This window comes from Haliaeetus albicilla, chromosome 2 (assembly GCF_947461875.1).
Source record: "Haliaeetus albicilla chromosome 2, bHalAlb1.1, whole genome shotgun sequence".
NCBI lineage: Eukaryota > Metazoa > Chordata > Aves > Accipitriformes > Accipitridae > Haliaeetus > Haliaeetus albicilla.
This window is the reverse complement of record NC_091484.1, coordinates 14,629,074-14,648,147: the sequence shown is the minus strand read 5'-3', so window position 1 is coordinate 14,648,147 and position 19,074 is coordinate 14,629,074.

Sequence of the window (19,074 nt, the reverse complement as noted above, 5' to 3'; positions counted from 1 at the left end):
AATAATTGTGCCGTTAATGATTGCTATTTTGATTACAGGATGCAATTGTCACTGCGGTTGGAAGCCAATCAATGCGTTGTGAGTGGGAGCCCGCTGGTACTTTCCAATGGTCCTTGATTAAAAAGGAAGCTCTTGGCTATCTTCAAGCAGCAGGAGAGGAAACAGCACGGATGAAGGTGAGGCAAGTGCCAGACTCTCACTCCCGATGCATCACAGCTCATTTTCACCATAGTTTAGTCACACAATCTGCTTTTTTCTCATCTCTGAGGCCTTCTTCCCCCTTTGCTCCCAAGCAGACAATGTCTAGAGCAGTTTCTGCTCTTCGGTGGCAAAAACTGAGTGCTCGGATCTTTGCTCTGGTATATTTTCCTGCAAATTAAATACGTGGTGTGCCTTCACAATCCATCTTCAATTTATATATGCTGTTGCTTGCCTTTCAACACACCTTTTTTCAATGTAGTTGCAGATAACCAAGTGTGTAATCTAGCTCAAAGCTAGCGACAATTTACAGGTAGGCCTTTTTACTATAGCAACAGGGCATTTTAATTAAAGTGATGGCTGAAGGCAAAAATATGCAGTGCTTCTCCCAGATTTTCTGTGGATTTTCAGATAGTGGCATTTCTTCTATCCTGGAAATCTCCCAGCACCAGGTGTGTCAAATCTTTTCCTAAGAAGAATGGAAAGAAAAAAAAAAAAAGGGCGTTGTTCTCCTGGTTTTTTTGCTAAAAAAAAAGGAGAAAAAGTGAGTAAACTCATCTAAACTCCAATATTTTATCTGACTTAAGTCACTTAACCAATAACTCACCAGAGTGTGTTATGGGGACAGGAAGAGGTGGGAAGGAATTTGCACTGAAACTGTCAAAAAGTTTTGAATTGTGTCTTTAAGTCCTATAAATTTGAAATGAGGCACCTAAAATATCACCTCACCTTTAAATGTTGCGAATGCACACAATCCTTGGTCCAACAAAGCAGTATTTGTTGCTGAAGAGCACCTGAAATCAGACTGTGTTTTGGTAATTGTGCCTAGGTATTTTTGTATGTTTAATAACTTTGGTCTGTCTCAAGATATAGGACATTCATAAAAGAAAAAGAAAGTCACAGGTTCATCCTTGGGTTTCACACTGTGTGAAACATCAGCTAATTGATGTTGACAGGTCTCTGCAAATGCTGTGATGTGAGACTCGTAATCCATGATGAACACCAGTTAGATTTATGGGGATGCAGTGATGAAGCTTAAAACTTTACTTAGCACTCTCCCCTCTAAGTAGGTACATGCAGTAGTATTCTCTGTATTGTCAAAGTTGTTATAATTTTTAATGTGCATTTGTAGATCAACACTGATATCTTGTTTCTAATAATTCCTGGCAGAGAGGTTGTCTCTCACTCCAACCCGCCATAAGAATTTCAATTCTCTGGTGGAAAACACATGGCCTCTGGTACCTGGAGTGTTCCTTTCTGGCTGGAGAGTTAGCTGGTCTTGTTTTGCCATGGCCAAATGAAAGTGGAGAAACATTTGGAATTTAAAGGTGTATGTTCCTGCAAAAGCAGTGTTAGTCATTAATATGGGATTGAATCTGCTGCGTGAAAGGGATCATATCACCACATAGCTTTGTGCCATGATGTGTTTGTTACGTGATATTAAGCACTGGTAAAAAATACAGGACAGAAACAAACTTAAATAGTCACTCAGGCAAACTGCAAGCATCTGTAGCCCATGCTTTCAGAAAGGTTCACATATCAGCAAAGGGGACTAAAAACTCTATTATGCTCCTTTCCCCTTAGAAACCCTGCTAATGCCTCCATCTTTTTAGCTTGTTAAATATGGGATAGGCTAAAAGGTAAACATTCAGATACAACTGTCATAGCACAAATAATAAAAACCCAAAACTTACAAGCTCTCATGATATCAGAAATAATTACGTGTCTTCAGTGCCAGGTCTCAGATTGTTTTCTATACCCTTTCATTACCCCACCAATGTGACAAGGCAGCCCACACACTCCTAAATAACTCTGAAAAAGCAGCCTCTTATGGGATGGAGCTGATAGCTAGCACACAAAAAGATGGTATCTTTGTTCGTTAATAATGTACAAGTGACAACTATCAGGGGAGTGGTTTTCAGCAGATATCAGAAATATATAGAAGCTTTGAAGAAAGGGTCCAAGTCTGATCAGTTAAGCAGCACTGAGGGGGCGATGGGGAGAAGGGACTCACATGTCTGCGTGCAGATTGAGTGCAAGAACTAACCCAGGCTTAGAGAGTGGCAAACAGTTCTTGTCTTTGGTATCTGGGCTGCTGATTTGGATCTGCAATTAATGGCTAAGAAAGCGTAGCACTGTTTGTCTGACAGTTATCTGCCATGGATAATCTTTTCTGAGAACCACAGCCTAAATGCAAAATGCTGCAGAAAAGAACCCCTTCGACTTCAGTGGTCTTTGAATAGGGGCAAGAGCAGGATGTTTTCTGGACACCCTTCACAGCCAAGCACCTTCCAAAAAACTCCTAATCCTCTTACAGTATCAGGAAAGGAAGAGCTGGAACTGAGAGAAGGAAGATTTGAGGCTCATGGTCACAGTGCATCATCTCTCTTTTTCATTTTGTTTTTAGCCCCCATATCTCTCTATTGATAACCATCCCTAGTCTCCCACACTAAGTTTTACTCTACCACAGTCTTGTCCTTTCAGCTAAGAACAACAGCTTGCACCAATGGCTCTATTAAGATGAGGGAAACTTGTTATTATAGATAGATAGGCAATCTTTTACTAAACTAGACCCTTTTTTTATATAGTGTTATGTCATACTACTGCAAATACATAAAGCAATTCTAGTATAAAGCAAGGTATATTGAAGGTATAACGAAGGCATAATGAATGCAATATAAAGTATAAATGGCTATAAAATCCAGAATTGTTGTAGGCCTTCTGCCCCTATCCAGAACTAGCTGTGGCCCAGCTCTCCTCCAGACAGTCTGTCTGCCAGGCAGATTCAGGTGGTGGTTGTACTATGGAATTACTCGTGTGAAAATAGAAGAACTGCTGTACAATGCTGGATCAAAGACCCATGTAACTCCTTGTCTTGTTCCTGACAGTAGCTGATAGCAGGTTAGCTAGGATGGCATCTACAAGAAAAAAGGTAATTTTCAATTGATGATTTTCCCAGCTTCTGGAGTTCAGTGCTTTCTGGGCTTGATAATATGCAATATGTGTAATAACTATGTGCTGCAACAACTTATTTCAATGAATCTTTTTCCAATCTGTTCATGGTTTCAGCCACTGAAATATCCTGTGACAATATGCTCCTCGAAGTAATTCTTTATTCTGTGCTTAAAAAATTATATTATTTATTTTTATTTGTTTTAATCCTGTTGCCAACACTTTTCATTAGGTACTTCCCTGTTTTCATATTGTAAGAAACTGAATAATCACCTCATGTTCATCTTCTCCATGCAGTTGATAATTTCATAGGTTTATCTCATCTTTTACCCTTCTTCATCCACCATAGTTGAATAATCACCATCTGTTTAATGTAGTCCAGACTCCTATAATCTATACAGTCATAAATTCCCTCCCACTGAATTTCTTCTACCGTTTTTATGTGTCATGAGAGCCTTTTACACTTCTTTGAAACAAATTTCAAGTTTGGTTATTGCAAGTGATTTTTCTATCCTCAGCAATTTGCCATATCAGTGTTCATCCTTATTTTGAGGTCATGTAGAATTGTTGAACAAAAGTTCTAGCAGACATCCTTTTAAGACCTTGCTGGAAACTAGTAAAAACTATCCTTCCTTTTGTTTCTTATTTTATAACCAATCATTAATCCACAAAGTGAGCAGTCCTTTTATCCCATGGTGATCTTACTTCTTTAAGACCCCTAGTAAGGAAATTTAATGAAAGTCTTTTGGAAATCCAACTATGCTATGTTGACCAATCCTTTTTATTTACAAGCTCATGAACACCTTCAAAGAATTCCAGGAGATTTCTGATCACAATTTGACTTAACAAAAGCAATGTTGACTCATCCTATTTATTCACATACCTACTTACTGTTTTCTGTATTATACTTCTACAAATTGTCCAGTACAGACAATTATTTCCCTAATAAAAGAGAAAGAATGGAAGAGATTAGTCACCATCCTTTAAAATTAAAGATGAGTGATGTCTTCAGGAAAGCACATCTTGATTTAATGCACAGTGTTTTTGTGACTTTCAAGGAGTAGGAAGGAGAAGCAGCAGCCAGGACTCCCTGACAGAAATAAAGATAATGATACAGTTACTTACACTGGCATCACGGAGGTAAAAGTAGGGGAAAGGGATCTGGAAGGGGGGAAATGGTATTTTACAGTCAACTGATTAGGATCTTCACGGCATGGGCTGAAGTCCTTTAGAAGATTTTCTGTACAGTGCTCCAGTGGAGATGATGGTAACAAAGTCAAAGTTCCTCTGATGTGAAAATACTTGTTTAACTTCTAGTTTTTCTTTAACATTTAACTTCCCTGTTACAGTATATTTATTTCCTGGGTTTAGTTTGCCACCTGCAGACAAAGTGTAAATGAGAGAGCTGTAGCACTTAGCCATATGTGATGATAGATATTTATAGGTGACACATGTTTTGCAAGGAGAGCAGTTATTGAACTTGAATTTTATTTTTAACTTTTTACCCAGAAATCAAACCTAATGATAAATGCTGAGGGCCTAAAGTTCCTTAACCATCATTGAGTAAATCTGTAATGCTCTAATAGGACTGGAGGAAGCTTGCCTTGGTTGGAAAATTTAATTTGATATTTCTCCATGGCTGTAGCAGTAAATATTCCTGGGTAGAAGGTGTCAGAGTGTTTACTCCTACTACGGGAGAGAAAGCACACAAGCAACAACTCTCTGACAGCCCATATAGACTTTCACCCACAAGTAGTATCTACTACAACACTGGTGTTGCAAGAGTAATAATAAATCACAAGCTCAGACTGGTCATCTGGAGCAGATTCCTTTTAAGCTACAGCCTGCCCTGCTCCTATTAAAGTTGGCGACCATTCCGTGCCCTGTCTTTTTGTCATTGATGCAGAAAATGGACTTTCTCAGCCTTCAGAGACAATCTGGTATCCACACTGCCAGATGTACTTTCAGAACAGTATTTTACTCCGCCTGGCTGATATACTGTCCTTAAAAATGAGGGCTGTGCAGTGTTGGCAGTAGGTGCTGTTACAGCACCTCCTGCAACAGATTCTTCTAGAAAAAAAGTTAATGTGTTGAATCTTCCGAGCTCCCAAGAATGATGCTGATAGCAGTGGCCAAAGTTCAAGAACAGAAAAACAGATAAGAAAAACTGGCTGCTACATAGTTGTGAAATGTGCTGTAGGGACTTGCAAATGTAAAAGCATAGTCAGGTGCCAGAGCTTTAACTCTCTGCTACTGGCAATTTTGCCATGTTCATAGATGTTTTCCTGCCACATGAAACCATCAGGATGCCAAAAGCCAATTTACAAGTCCAGAAGTGGAAAAACCTTTTGATTATTTGTAACATCAGAGGATCCACATAGTTGTAAACCATCATTTTGATTTTTAGGCTCAAACATGATAAGAGCAAACAAAAGAACAAATTTTACTTGTTTCACACTAAAACATTGCAAAATAGCAATTTCCATGTGTTGCAAGAGTGTCTTGTAGCAAGGAGCTCCACAGACAGATTAAGCGTGAGCTCAGTGTTTAAGATCTGAGCAGGTCATCCAGACTGAATGACCAAAAGTTATCCTTTCTCCTTGAGAACAGGTGCTTACATTAGAAAGACAAACAAGCAAGCTTGTATCAATACTGAAGTCAACCAACCTGCAGCACCCAAATACTCCATTTGTAGGGAGATAATTATTTAATTTTTTTAACTCTGATATTAATGTTCTATGACAATTAAAGCCAAAGAAGTGGTTACACTTGGAGCACAACTGTGAAATTATGGCGTGACTAAAGGTACTGGGAGTTTGTCATTGAGCAGTTGCAGTATTTCTCCCTGACATACATGAACATGTTCTGCCTGCATAAAGCGTGAATTTGGACACCACTGTGATGGGAGAGCTCATAAAAGAATAGGAAAAAAAAAAAAAGACAAAAGAAACATGCTTGTTTATAGGGGTGTCAGGAAAAGAAATAACCTCTACAACAGTGTCTGGGTCTCCAGGGCTATGAAGGTGGCACTTTCCACCTGCACAAAATTTACTGGAAACATAAAATCCAATAAGGAGAAATGCATCATTTGTGCTGATAGTCTGCTGTAGAGTTTCTGCTGGAGAATATTACCTCCCATGACTCTTTTCCTCCTAATGCAGGATCACCTCTAGTATTTCCATCCAGAAAGAGTGGTTAAATAATCAGGGTCCATCGTCACACTGTTGGATTATCCTCTTGTCTTCTCATTTGGCCACAAGGAATTGGTTTCTTTTCCAGGGTGGAATGAATAAAGATTTATGCAGACGTGAAGAACAGATTTGTAGACAGACGTTACGATAAGTGAACAATACCCAGTCTCTAACATCTTCTTGGACAGGGCAATTTATCTGAGCAGTGGGTGGAAGAATGCAGAGGGTGAGACTTGGCCAGGACTGATAGATTTGTTTATCTCCTGTATAGAAGTACATGATTTTTAGCTAGTTTCAAAGAGGACCATTAAAATATCCCAAATCATAATAGTTAATCACAAGGGAAGCTTCTGAATGTGTTAAGAGTTTCATAGCTCTTCTTTAGACTTATTTTCTATTACACTAGGGATTTGTTAAATTATTTTCCTGGGTGGCAGGTTTTTGTATTTTCCTATGAAGTTTCTTGTTTGATAGTTTTCTGAGATAAGTTACTAGGTGAAATGGTCACCGATTCTTATCCATGCTGACAGTTGTAATGTTACTCTGAAAGGTTTTTGACTAACAGTATAAGAGAAAATGGTTGTAACACTGACCCACAGCTGTCCTGTCCCAACTTGACTTTGCAGCGCTATTGAAAGGAGCCTGAGCACAAATGAGCTATGCTGCACTGCCCTGTGCCTCCCAGCAAAGAGCTGAAATCCAGCTCTGCCTTCCAATTCTTTTCTTTTTGTGTTTGAAGACAAGAGAAAACTAAGGGCTGAAAGAGAAAAGTAGAAGGTTACCAGAAAAGAAATCTTACAGTAATACAGAAAAGAAAAAAATCTCAGTTCTGGAGAATACATATGTTGCCGTATTGATCTCGTTTTGCACTACACTTGCAGGCTCAGGCAGAGCTACAAGCAGTAAGAAAACTCCCTCTCCCACATAGTCCCATTGCAATTGCAGCACTGCTTGCTTGCTTCTGTATGTCCTGATCATTCACTACTTGGCAGTTCCTTATCTCATTCCTAAATCTCTACACAGAGAACCATCTTGATCATTTCAGAACACTTACGGGATGGTGATTTACCTGAGAAACCACATCTATTAAACAATTTTGGCCCCTTTGCCTGCACTGTGCCACCTCCTTTCACTTGGGAATACTTCTGAAAGCCTTGCACCCCTGTAGCTTTTCAAGATCCATGACTGTTGGAAGAGTGAACCTTTCCAAAAGGAAAATCAGTCTTTATGCTTCCAAAAAAGGAATTCCATGCTCATCTCCTCCACATTGAATTAATCAAATTAAGTGCAGTTCCCTCTTCTATGCAAAAGCAAAACATTCCTGAGTGGAGGAAATACTGGTGTTGCAGTGGTCTGGTTAGAAAAATGCAACTTATTAATTAACACCAGTTCTTGAACAGAGATGATGTTCAGCACCAAGCAGTTTTAATATTTCTTTCAAGAAGCTTGTCCAAATGCCAGGATTTGGTTCTTGGGAGCAACTTGGCCCTATGACTTTGCTGTTGTTTGAATAAGTGCAGCAGAAAACAAGGGGTTTTCCTGTATGAAGCTGCTCCATAGGAGTAACACTAGGGCAGCCTCGCTGCAAATGCTGCTCAGCGGTCATCACAGAGGAAATGCAGAATCTAGTGGGGGTGGCAGAAAGACACACTCAGAGGTGTTTGAGGTGATTTTTAATGCTTAGCAAACAGCAAATGTATTTTTTTGCTATGTAGAAGCTGCTATGGTTGGACCTAAGGATTGTTGGGGCCCTGGCATTACCTTCAAGGGACATAGATATATATAGATATGAATTTAAGTAAAGCCTTATAACCTATCCAGGCATATTCACAATGTGTTGTAGAAAAAAAATAAGAGTATGGTTGGGTATGTTTTTTAAGTAAAAAATTGGATGTTTCTGATCACCATTATGTCCCACCATCCACCCCACTAGCCAAAGACTCAAACAGAAATTGACCGTCAGGGCAATAGTTTTGTTTTGTTTTGTTTTGTTTTGTTTTGTTTTGTTTTGTTTCCCTCAGGACAACATTTTCTATTTATTTCTCTCTCCAGTGTTTGTAATTCATAGCAGATATGTCTTTATTGCCCATTCCTAATACATGTTTGTCTGAAAATACCAATGGTTTTAACACTAGCCCTTGAGAAGGATGGTTTTGTGCTGAAGGCAAGATTCAGGCATCCAAACTGAATTCAGTTCCAGTGGTGATGCAGATTTCCCCTGGGGCTGTGGGGCACAGCCGTGTAATGTGCAGACATTCCTGAGCTAGTGGAAGGAGCAGCCAGCGCATCTACAATGTGTGACAGAGCTGGGTCACACAAGTATCTCCTGCAGCACGTCACTCTTGAGCTTAGGTACTTGATGTGCCTTTAATCTCTCTGCACCTCCATTTAACCTCCATAAAATCAAAACAAGAATTCACTTCTCCTCTTCTAGGGTTGTCCTCTATCTATGGACAGCAAGTCTGCAGCGAACAGACATTCTTGTACTAGGATAGATCTGTGTATGTGCGTACGAGTGTGTGTGTTTAACAGATTAAGTTAAAAACAATCTTTATCGCTTCATTTAACTAAAGCATTTTTCCAGACAAGTTCCTCTGCTCGAATGTTCCTTCTAATTATCATTTTCCCTTTACAATATGTTGTGTCATGCTGCTTAGGAGAAAGCTCATAGCGAGAGAGAGCACTGGGGTTGCGAAGGAAATATGTCCTGGCTATTAGAAAGTTCAATGAAGCGCTGACTTTTATATCATCATGTAGGGATGGGTGAAACAGTCCAGAAAAAAAGATCCCCAGCTGAGCAGCAATGTGTAGCTTTAAAAAAATCTCAGTTTCACAATGTTTTTTTAAGGTTTCTCCATCAGTTGCAAGATTATTTTTCTCCCTGTAAGTGTTTTTATCCGAACTGATTGGTCTCAGAAGCAGAGGTTGGGTTAGTAAGTGGAATTATAGCCCCAGCCAGGGTGCTTGCCAGGCTGATTGCTTTGTGCCCTGAGCGCTGGTGGTTCTGCCCTGGGCTGCATGGGGGCCTGCTTTGCTCAGAAGGAATGATTTAGAGTCGCGTTCATTTGTTTTTATCCCAATTCCATGAGCTGTTTGCAGCTGTTCATTTAACAGTTTAGTGCTTCCATCTTCCATAGGCAGGAGCAACTGCTCCAGTGCCTTAGACATTGAAACTTCATTTCCAGTAACTGGACTTGGAGGACTGGGAGATGGTAGAAAAATGCTTGTGCTCCAGTGAACAGGGACAACATGGTGGCCACATAAGTCAACTGAGAGGTATTTTGTAAAATGAGCCTCTGCAAGCTACAGTTCTACAGGGATGAAACAAGAAGAGAAGAGCCGTGAAAGCAAGGCCATCTTGGGAGAGTTTTTCTAGGGCATAGTGTCTCTGCAGTGCCAAGGGAGCTCAATTAGCCCAAACAGCAAAAACATTAGGTATAAGGAATCTCTGCTGATGCAGGCAGGTACAAGTCCCTAAATACAAACGAATTCAGGATTTTTCTCTGTGGGAACAAATCAAGCTGAACATAGGACAGACTCTTTTTCCAAGCAGTAGTTACACCAAAGTGCTGCAGAAGAGTGAAACTGCTATATGGCATCTACTTATGGAAGAAAACCTATTTCCATTTTATATCTTCTGAAGGATCATGAAGCTACGTCAAAAACTTCTTACCCAAAGACTGTTCATGAGCCAGTATCACTGAAGTCAATAGGAAAATTTTCAGTGATTTCAAAATAAGGGTTTTTTTCCTTTCTTTTATAGAAAAAAAAAAGATATTTTTTTTTCCCAGCCCCTGTGTGTTAACTTGTCAGATTAGTTGTCAGGCTGCAGTAGAAGTTGAAAGCTTAATCATTCTAATTATTATTTTTATTTTGAATTGTATTTATTTACTCTTTGTTTCACAAGGTCTTTTGTCTTATAAAGCAGAATTCATCCTCCAGCATTGTTGTAAACTTTTTTCCTAAAGTCCACATTTTCCATTTCAAACACCTACACTTACCACGAGAAGTTCTCCCTCTCAGCACATCTGCTATGCTGCTCTGTCCCTCCTGTGCTCCGATTTGAATTCTAGTACCACTAGGAAAAAAAAACCCTGTATCTAGGATTTCAGTGTTAATTGTGACTTTTTATTTCGCTTCAATGCTAAGCCATTCTACAGCACTTGAACAATATTTCGTGCGGTGAATTGTTAGCAGCATCAGCTACCAAGAAACAGTAGCAGTTGGAAAGATTGTGCAATTTGTGTTGGATACAGTTCAAGGTCTTTTACACAGACCTGGAAATTGTGCTAATCTTTCTGTTCTAGGGCACTTTGCAAGGTATTTGTGCCACGCAACTTCAGATATCTAATTTAATCAATTAAGTTAGCTACCTGATCTCCTCTACTTTCCTCTATAATCAATGGGGAAGAGGGAGAGCTCCTCTAGAGTGTGACTCAGAGCACCTAAATTAGGTTCCTGTTTGAAATGTTGCTTCAGAGAAGGCTGAGTTTCTCCTTTAGTTACATTGAGAGTCAAATTAGACTAGTTAGTCATCTCAGACTGGTCGGTGTGAATTCCTGCCTTTGTACACTTACCTGTAGTATCCAAACGAGAGAAGACTTCAACTCTTAAGTCCTCCTTCTATAAATGCATGCCAGCTTCCTCTGCAGCTTGCTACATCAGGCAAAAGCATGAGAGGATGGTACTGTGACAAGCCTCTGTTCAACAGAGAAGTTATTTTCAAAAAGTCATTGCACAGCTCAGTCATGAGAGCATGCTGGTGGGTCTCCACAGATGTCCAGGCCTTTGCAGTTCCAAATCCAGCCGTCCAAGAGCAGTAACTTGGTCTTTCCCACTCTTAACATCCATGCTTAGGCAACACTGAACTGCAAACCCCTGAATTTTTGCTAATGCAACTAGTTCAGTTCTTGCCCTGTTCTACACTGGAAAATGCCTGCTCAGCATATCTCTACATTACTTCAAACCTCAACAAGCATCTCATGAGCCTCAGCTCCTGGTTTTAGCTAATGTTTCTGCACTCATGTATAGATGATGATTTCCAGGCTGTTCATGATGAAATCCCAATGCCCTTTTCAGAGTCACTGGAATATATGGTTTTGTCCTCCTGGGAGATGCTGCCAGGATTGTTTAGGATCTCAGTATTAAGAACATTGGTTTTTCCTCTGATGTGCTTGGTAGCTTACCCTGTGCTTTCAATATCGATGTGTTATTTACTGGCAATTCCTTATGCTTCTATAATTCTCCTTTGAATGGTCATTTGCTTTGCTGGCCAGCGTTTAAGTCCTGAGATCAGTGATTTTTCTCATGGCCCATAAAATAAGAAAAGTAATTCTGTGCTTTATTTCTGCCTGGTAGAAATCCATATCTGGAAAAGTGGGGCAGGCTCACAATTCATTGGCAGGCACTGGGCAACTTATATAGTATGAAAGCAAACTGCGAAATATTTTTTATGAATAGGTGTGCACATTTTTAAAGAATCCTTGTGATCAGTAGACTCTTCTAGGTCAGGTTAGTAATCCCCCAAAATTGAAAAGTAATACAGATATTACAGGTTGCCCAGTTAGACAGATATACGTATTATATGAGCTGTGATACCCAATGGGAATTTCTCTATGACCTTATTGATCTAGATTATCTTGGAGTATTAGGGTATTTATAATATTTCACTGATGCCCAGATGCAGTGGAATTCAAGCACGAAGCTAAACAGCTTCTCCGATATTATCTATTCATCCCCCTGCTTGACAGACAACGGATAACCTTCCCGGTTCAAGGAGCTGCATCTGTCTTTCAACAATGCTAAATGGTAAGTAGCAAGTGTAGTTTTTCTGAGGTGGGGAACCTGGGGGTTGAAGGAACACTCAGCATCTAAAAGAGACCTGTGGAGAGATGGATCATCAGAGGGGCTGGGGAGAGTCTGAAGGACCCAAGCAATGGGGAGAAACAGCCTTGTATGCATCAGCTTATTGTTTTTAATGTAACTTTTCTCTGAAAAGCTTTTATTTTATGGATGATAAAATATTTTAAAAGACTGCATAGGCAGTCATAGACTGCTTACATTTTCCTCCACATTGACCGTTGTACACACAAGTGCCTGTCATGTCAAGAAAGAGCTGAAAGCCTCAGGTCTGGGTAGGGAAGTGAAAAGAGAAACCTCCAGGGACCAGGGCTCTGGTTGAATTGGGAACTCACGTGCTTTTTCATGTACCTGGGCTAATTCTGGGCATTGGGATGACTATTAGGCATGCTCATGGGAAAAAGCTCTGTTTACAGAAATATTCCTAGAAAGAGAATGTTGAAAATGAAATCAGAGCCTTTTTCACTGGAAACCTGTTTCTCAGGCTTCTGCTCATCCCAGCAGAGACTGCAGTGATTCCAGGTGGTCTTCACATCTTATTGAGCCAGAGCAAGTACTGAAGATCCTGCTCACTGGCAATATGTCAAGCAAGAATTGTTTACTGAGGTTATCCAGCAAATAATTCCAATAGTGAATAAATACAGCAAAATCACCATCTGCCTGTGGATAACTGGAGAACAGAACAAGAGGCCAAATTCGCAGAGCAGATTATTCCTCTTTCTCTGTTGGGAATGCTGAATGGGACCTGCTCATGCTATTCTTTACTCTAGACCAAATAATCTTGTGCTTCCATGAATGCTAAATTCACTCATATGTGCCTCAACTGATTACAGACACATAAAATCGTGTTCTTTAGCTAAACCAATGTGTTTACACACCCATGCTGGTTACTTGTGAGACTTTTTAATTCATGGACTGTGGAAAAATATTTTCTTACGTTTGCTATTCAGTGCTGTCTGCTATTCTGTTGTAGCTTTTGTAACTTTAACAGGTGCAAAAAAGGTAAAAGACAGATGTGTCAATTGGGTGACTAAAATAAACAACTAATTTCTTAATTTAAATGTTTAAAGTTAACATTTGCATTGAAAATGGGAGTTGCATTGAAAAACCTAAGCAAATTTTTAACAAATTTACTTCGGTAGACTTCTGCAGAAATTACTGGGGTGTGACACAGTGCCTCTTTGACCCACCTCTTACAAAAGAGACCTAAAGTAGCAGCTACACTGGTGCTATGAGTAGGAGAGCAAAGCAGGACTGAAGTCAACAGGCACGGATGCTCTCAGTGTTCAGCCAAGCCCTGGAGACTGTAAATTGGGATAATCAGCTTTGGGCAGATTGAGCTGTAGGCACATGCTAAAAAGTACGGCTGAATTAGGACCACAATGGTAGTAAACCCAAGTAGTTTGGTTTGGTAGTAGGTAGTGTTTGGTGCAGTTTCATAATTGGTGAAACTAATGTACAGCCAGGGTGCTCACAGCTCTACGTGGTCCTGCCTCTGCCTTTGTGCCAGTGTCAGGATTTGTGCACCAGGGGGGATTCTCCAGATCCCCTTTCCAGTACTGGTTTTGACTTTGAGACCTATTCTGGCGGTGAAATTTTATGCTTCATTTTGTGTGCAAATTGGACCCAAAGTCCAACAACATCCATAGAAAAAAAAAATCCAGTTTGAGAGGCTTTGGAATTCAAACTCGTAACTCATTTTACTGAAGTTAATAGATTTTGTGAGTACACCTATGACTCAAGCTTCCCTCAAAGCCTGGGTTTGGCATTAAATGATGAGGCTCCTGGAAAGAACACTCCAAATCCTTTTAATGCATCTTTTGGTATTATAACCTGAGATGTATATTTTCAAAGCATTTTCTCTTACATCTGGGTCCAAGTTACAGTCCTGATTATTTTTATAGAAGAATAGTGATTCTCATTTCAGTGACAAGACTGCAGAGGCTGTGCTTTTGGGGGGAAAAATTCAAAACTTTCACTCTGATAAGGCAAAACAAATACATATTTGATAATAAAGGACTGTAGTCAGAAATCTCTTGTCTGCCATCAACCAATCTTAAAATTATTTTGACTTGAAATATTTTCCACCTACAGGTGAAAAGGCAGAAGGTTATATGCTGGCATCAGGAGCAATGTTGCGTGCCTTAGGAGTTGTACATTTGGCCATATGACTGAAGGTAATCATTATTTTTATCAATCCTATCATATAATCCATGTTTGTGTGGCTGTTCTATAGTTGCCATTGCAGTGTAAAAATGAAATAATGGTTTAATAGTGTCTTCAGCTACAGAGACCATATTATATTACTTATGGATTATGCTCATAATATTTTGTCTAAGATAAAAATAAGATTACTGGTCAAAAGAAGCATTAGAGTGACAAAGGTTTTCATATTTAGAGGAATGTTATAATTTGGGGCAGCATAAACCGGGAATTCTTGGAAAGAATTATTGGAATATATAAGACACTTTGTCTTATATAAAAGAAAAAAAAGAACACATTTCAGTGATCTGGAAAATGAGGCTACTTTCTTGAGTTTAGAATTAAAGACTGTGAAAAAAGCCCTACCACTTAATTTTTTTCCCCCTATACTTACTCAAGTTTATCACAACAGGGGTGGTAATAAACAAAAGGTAAACATCCACTTTGGCAGCCAGATGATCAACCATAATGGTTATTTCATTTGATTATTAGTTCTAACATTTAAGAGAAATACTTTTGCTTTGTCTATTGTTTCTTTTAGTGGTAGTTTTGTTTTGTTGTCTTTCCATCTTTTTCTTGAATGATACTAAAAAAAATACAGTAAGAGGTTTACAGGGTAGCATTTTACATTAAAAACATAGATTTTTATTTGTTTTTCTAATTTTCTGTTCGCTTCCTTTCGTTGCCACGAATTGGAAGGTGACAAATGATTTTGTGAAGGGATAAGAAAAAGAGCTTCCACAATGACATTTAAATTGGAACCCACGTTTGATGGCATGCAGATGATTTAAATACGTGTCACCAATGCACAGCTATAAAGGCAGATTTTAAAAATGCTTTTGCTTCCTTTACTGCTGCTTTAACATGCATCTGGAGAGTGCTGTGATCCAATGGAGCCATTGTAAATAAGCTGCAACCGTTGTCTTTCAAAGCCTTTTCTTTACTTGCGTTCCTCAGGTGAGCTGCATTGTGGGGGTTATAAATAATGATTATAATCTTAACGCTTACTATGCAGATAGAATTGGCGGTGTTAAAGTCACCTCACAGTGAGCACTCCTGACCCTGTTTCTAGGTTTACTATTCAGTAGGGGGTCATAGCATGTCAAACTCCCACAATTCTGAACTCCGCACCTACTGCCAGCAAACATATTCATCCTTTCTCTAACTGTATGCAGGGGGCAGAGCTGGGATCACCGTCACTGGAAGCAAGCAAATTACCTTCTGCAACCACCACGTGCCTAATACATGTGCTTGACCTTCTCTCATATTTCTCAGAAAGGTCTTCAACCTCCTCCAACAGTGAGTACGCTACCATCATGCCTAAATCCAGGAGTGCTCCTTTAATATCCTCTGTTTTCTTGTTAGGGGTAGGTTTGAATTAAATTCAAGCATATAGGCACTACTGACATTTGGGAACGTTTGGATCGCTACCTGACTGTGATAGCTTGTGCCCCATTTGATTTACTGGTGAAGCAGAGGTTCTTGTTAGCAGTGTGTGTGCATGTGTGTGTGTGTTAATGCTACTAGCATCATAGCCAAAATCAAACTCTTGCAAGGTGAAAGAAGACCTCCAAATCCAAGGCTATCGATGCTTAATTGGCAAGAAAAAAAAACAAGTTCACTTGTTGTTTATTACATGCTGAAACACTGTGATTTTAGTAGATTTGCAGACTTTATTAAACAATCTCTATTAAATAAAGACAAACCCAATGATTAAATGTCTCTCGGTACCTTGCATGAACTTACTGAGACACTAACAGTGTAAAATCTGAATATTTCCCATGAAACAACTGATATATAAATATCTGATACGGTGGTGTCTAAAAAGGAATAGTTTAACACCTTTTTTTTCCTAGCTGCTTCCCTTTAGGGAAATGGGAGATGGAAGGGAAATTACAATTGTGTATCAGGAGGAACATAGCTGATACCCGTACAGCAGCATTTCTGCTCTCCATCCCATGCTGCCGCACTCAAGTTGCGCTGCATGGTGCCTTGAACCCTGTCTGATAAATACAAGTCTGGAACACAAAGAATCTTTAAAATGTTTTTTGTTGGGGTTTGCATTAAGGGTCATCTTTGCTGTTTGTCTCATCTTGGCATCTTACTACTCGTCTCTTCTCTCTCATCTGATCCTGACATGTCAAACGGCTCAGTTGTCTTAGTGCTTGGGTGGATGGTGATGGTTCCTTATCACACCAGAGCTGGTCTGGAAAGGCAGCAACTTCTTCCTGGCATGTTTTCATCCTTTTGTTTTGATGGTAGAATATCTGTCTACCTATGTGTACGTACATATTTAAACTGAAACTTGACACTCGTTAGCTGTATTAATCCCTCTTTTACCTCTATTCGCAGTATGAAACAGTTTATAAGCCACAAAGTTACCTCCCATCTTCATTAGATAAGAATTTGCCTTTTCTGTCTTTTTACATTTTTCATCTCTGTCTCTGCTCCCAGACCATCACTTCTATTTCTGTTTTCCTTAACTGGTACTATTCTGAATGCATTCATCGGGCTTTTTGCTTCTTTAACTTGGTTAGTTCAAGCTGGCCTCCAACACAGACCTTTCCAAATCTCCACTGTTATTCCTATGCCTAGTTTGTATATTTCACAACCCTTTTATTCTCTTATTCCCTCAGTCTCTTCACTCTCAGTGTTATACCTTCAGTCATGCTGCCCCTGCTTTGGACACATTCCTCTCAGTTTCATCAGGCAGCCTTTTCTCTCCTCCAACAAATCCATCCTTCTGAATGTTCCCTCCAGCATTCCTTTCCATCTCTTCCCCCTTTACCCAGGTTTCCTCACTCTTTCCAACAGTCAGCTATTATCTAGCATGCTGGTTTGGCTTGTCTGACTTTGCTCGAAGCTCTGCTGGGCATGGACTCAATCTTATTTTGGATTATTAATGGGGCTGGAAACCCCTGGTGGGAGGATGAATTTCAGGTTTCTGGGGCTGCATTGCAGAAACGCAGCATCGCCACTCGAAGGCTGTGTCTTCTCCCCACTGAGACAACTTCGGACACGTTTCATCGGTCCTGACTTTCACACATAGCAGCAGAGCATAGCAAAGATGTGAGTGCAGGAGGCCTGCTGGTGTCCTTTCACAAGAGGGTTATTCTGGACATGGCATTGCCAAGCCAACCGGAGCCAGCAAAGGCAATCTGGACCAAGGCTGGAGCAAAATCTGCCAGTATCACATGGGAAAGGAACATTGAATCTTTGGGCATCTGGGTCCATGGATGGAGCGAGGACTCAGCGCAGCCAGGAGTCAAGCGGAGCAGCATGTGGTGCAGCAACAACAGATAATTGGGACGAGCCAGCAGCCAGCCAGCCTCATTGTGTTTTAGAGAAATGCTGTTTAACTGGGAGGAGCAAGGAGTGAGATTGAAAGGGATAAAGGTGGCAGATGAAGGGAAGAGCCTTTTCACGAATATAGAGCTCGAGATGGCCGCCCTGCTTCCCGTCTGCTTGGTAAACGTGTGTCGTGAACTCCACAGGACCACGTGGTCCATAGCTACTGAGCAGGGAGAGTCAGACCTGTGGTATCAATAAGGAGAGGCTGAGCCCCACACATACCGGTGACAAGCACCTGCCCTGTGTCACCAGGATAGGGCAATGAGAAGCCCGAAGTGCCTTGGTCTGCTCATTGCCACAGGTTTTCTGGCTCCCTGGGTGTGTGCTGGGTGTTCAGAGCAAACAGAAGAAACTGGTGCTGGTGAGTGAGAGGTTATGGAGGTGCTAAAATTCCTTTATTTCCCCCTGAAAAATCCATGCCTCGTGCAAGATGTCTGAATACTACTGAGAATCTGGACCTAAGTGTATGAACGCAGGGAAGGACAATTTGGGGACAATTGCAAAACACTCAGGAGGAGGATTCATGGACTTGAGGGCTAGGAGGGACTATTATCATCATCTAGCCTGACTACCTGCATAATACAACTCAGGAAAACTCAGCTAATAATTTCTGCATCAAGACCATAACTTCTATTTGAGTTATAGCATCAATTTTCAAGAGACATCCAGTCTTGATTTAGAGAGGATAAACTTTGGGTTCTTTTTATCTGTCTTCCAGTGTCTGAGCCTTGAGGGTGCACTCACATCTGGTTTTGAGCTTTTCTCTGCAAACATAAAGGCTTGATAATAACTTATAAAAAATAATTTAAATTAGCACTGAATTTTTCATAGTGCCTTTTTCATCCATGACTTGGGGCTTTACACAGTACACCCCAAAAGTTTGAAGCTTCTGATAACATCCCAGCTTCTGGCAAAACAGTTATCTCCTTCCCAGAGATAGACCAGATTAACAGTTTCAGAAGGCAACCTCTTTTCTGAAGATTTCCATCCAAGAGGAGGTGACCTGACAGGCAGCCCTTGCCCCATCAAACAGCGTAACTTTGCTATGGTGAAATGTGGCTCTCCCATCCCATCTGAGCTCTGACCAGCTCTTGCTCCAAAGCACCAAAAGCCACCGATTAAAAAGGCATAAAAGGGTCTGAATAAAACGAAGGTTAATAGATGCTGATGTGGGAGTAACCAGGGCTGTCAGGGAGCGATTAAGCTGCCGAATAATCTTCCACCTGGAGCTGTCAGGCTGGTGTCTAATGTTTCATTCAAAGAAGGAGCTCTACATTCCTGATGAGTAAATGACAGAGAAGATTTCAGTTAGAGCTGCTCT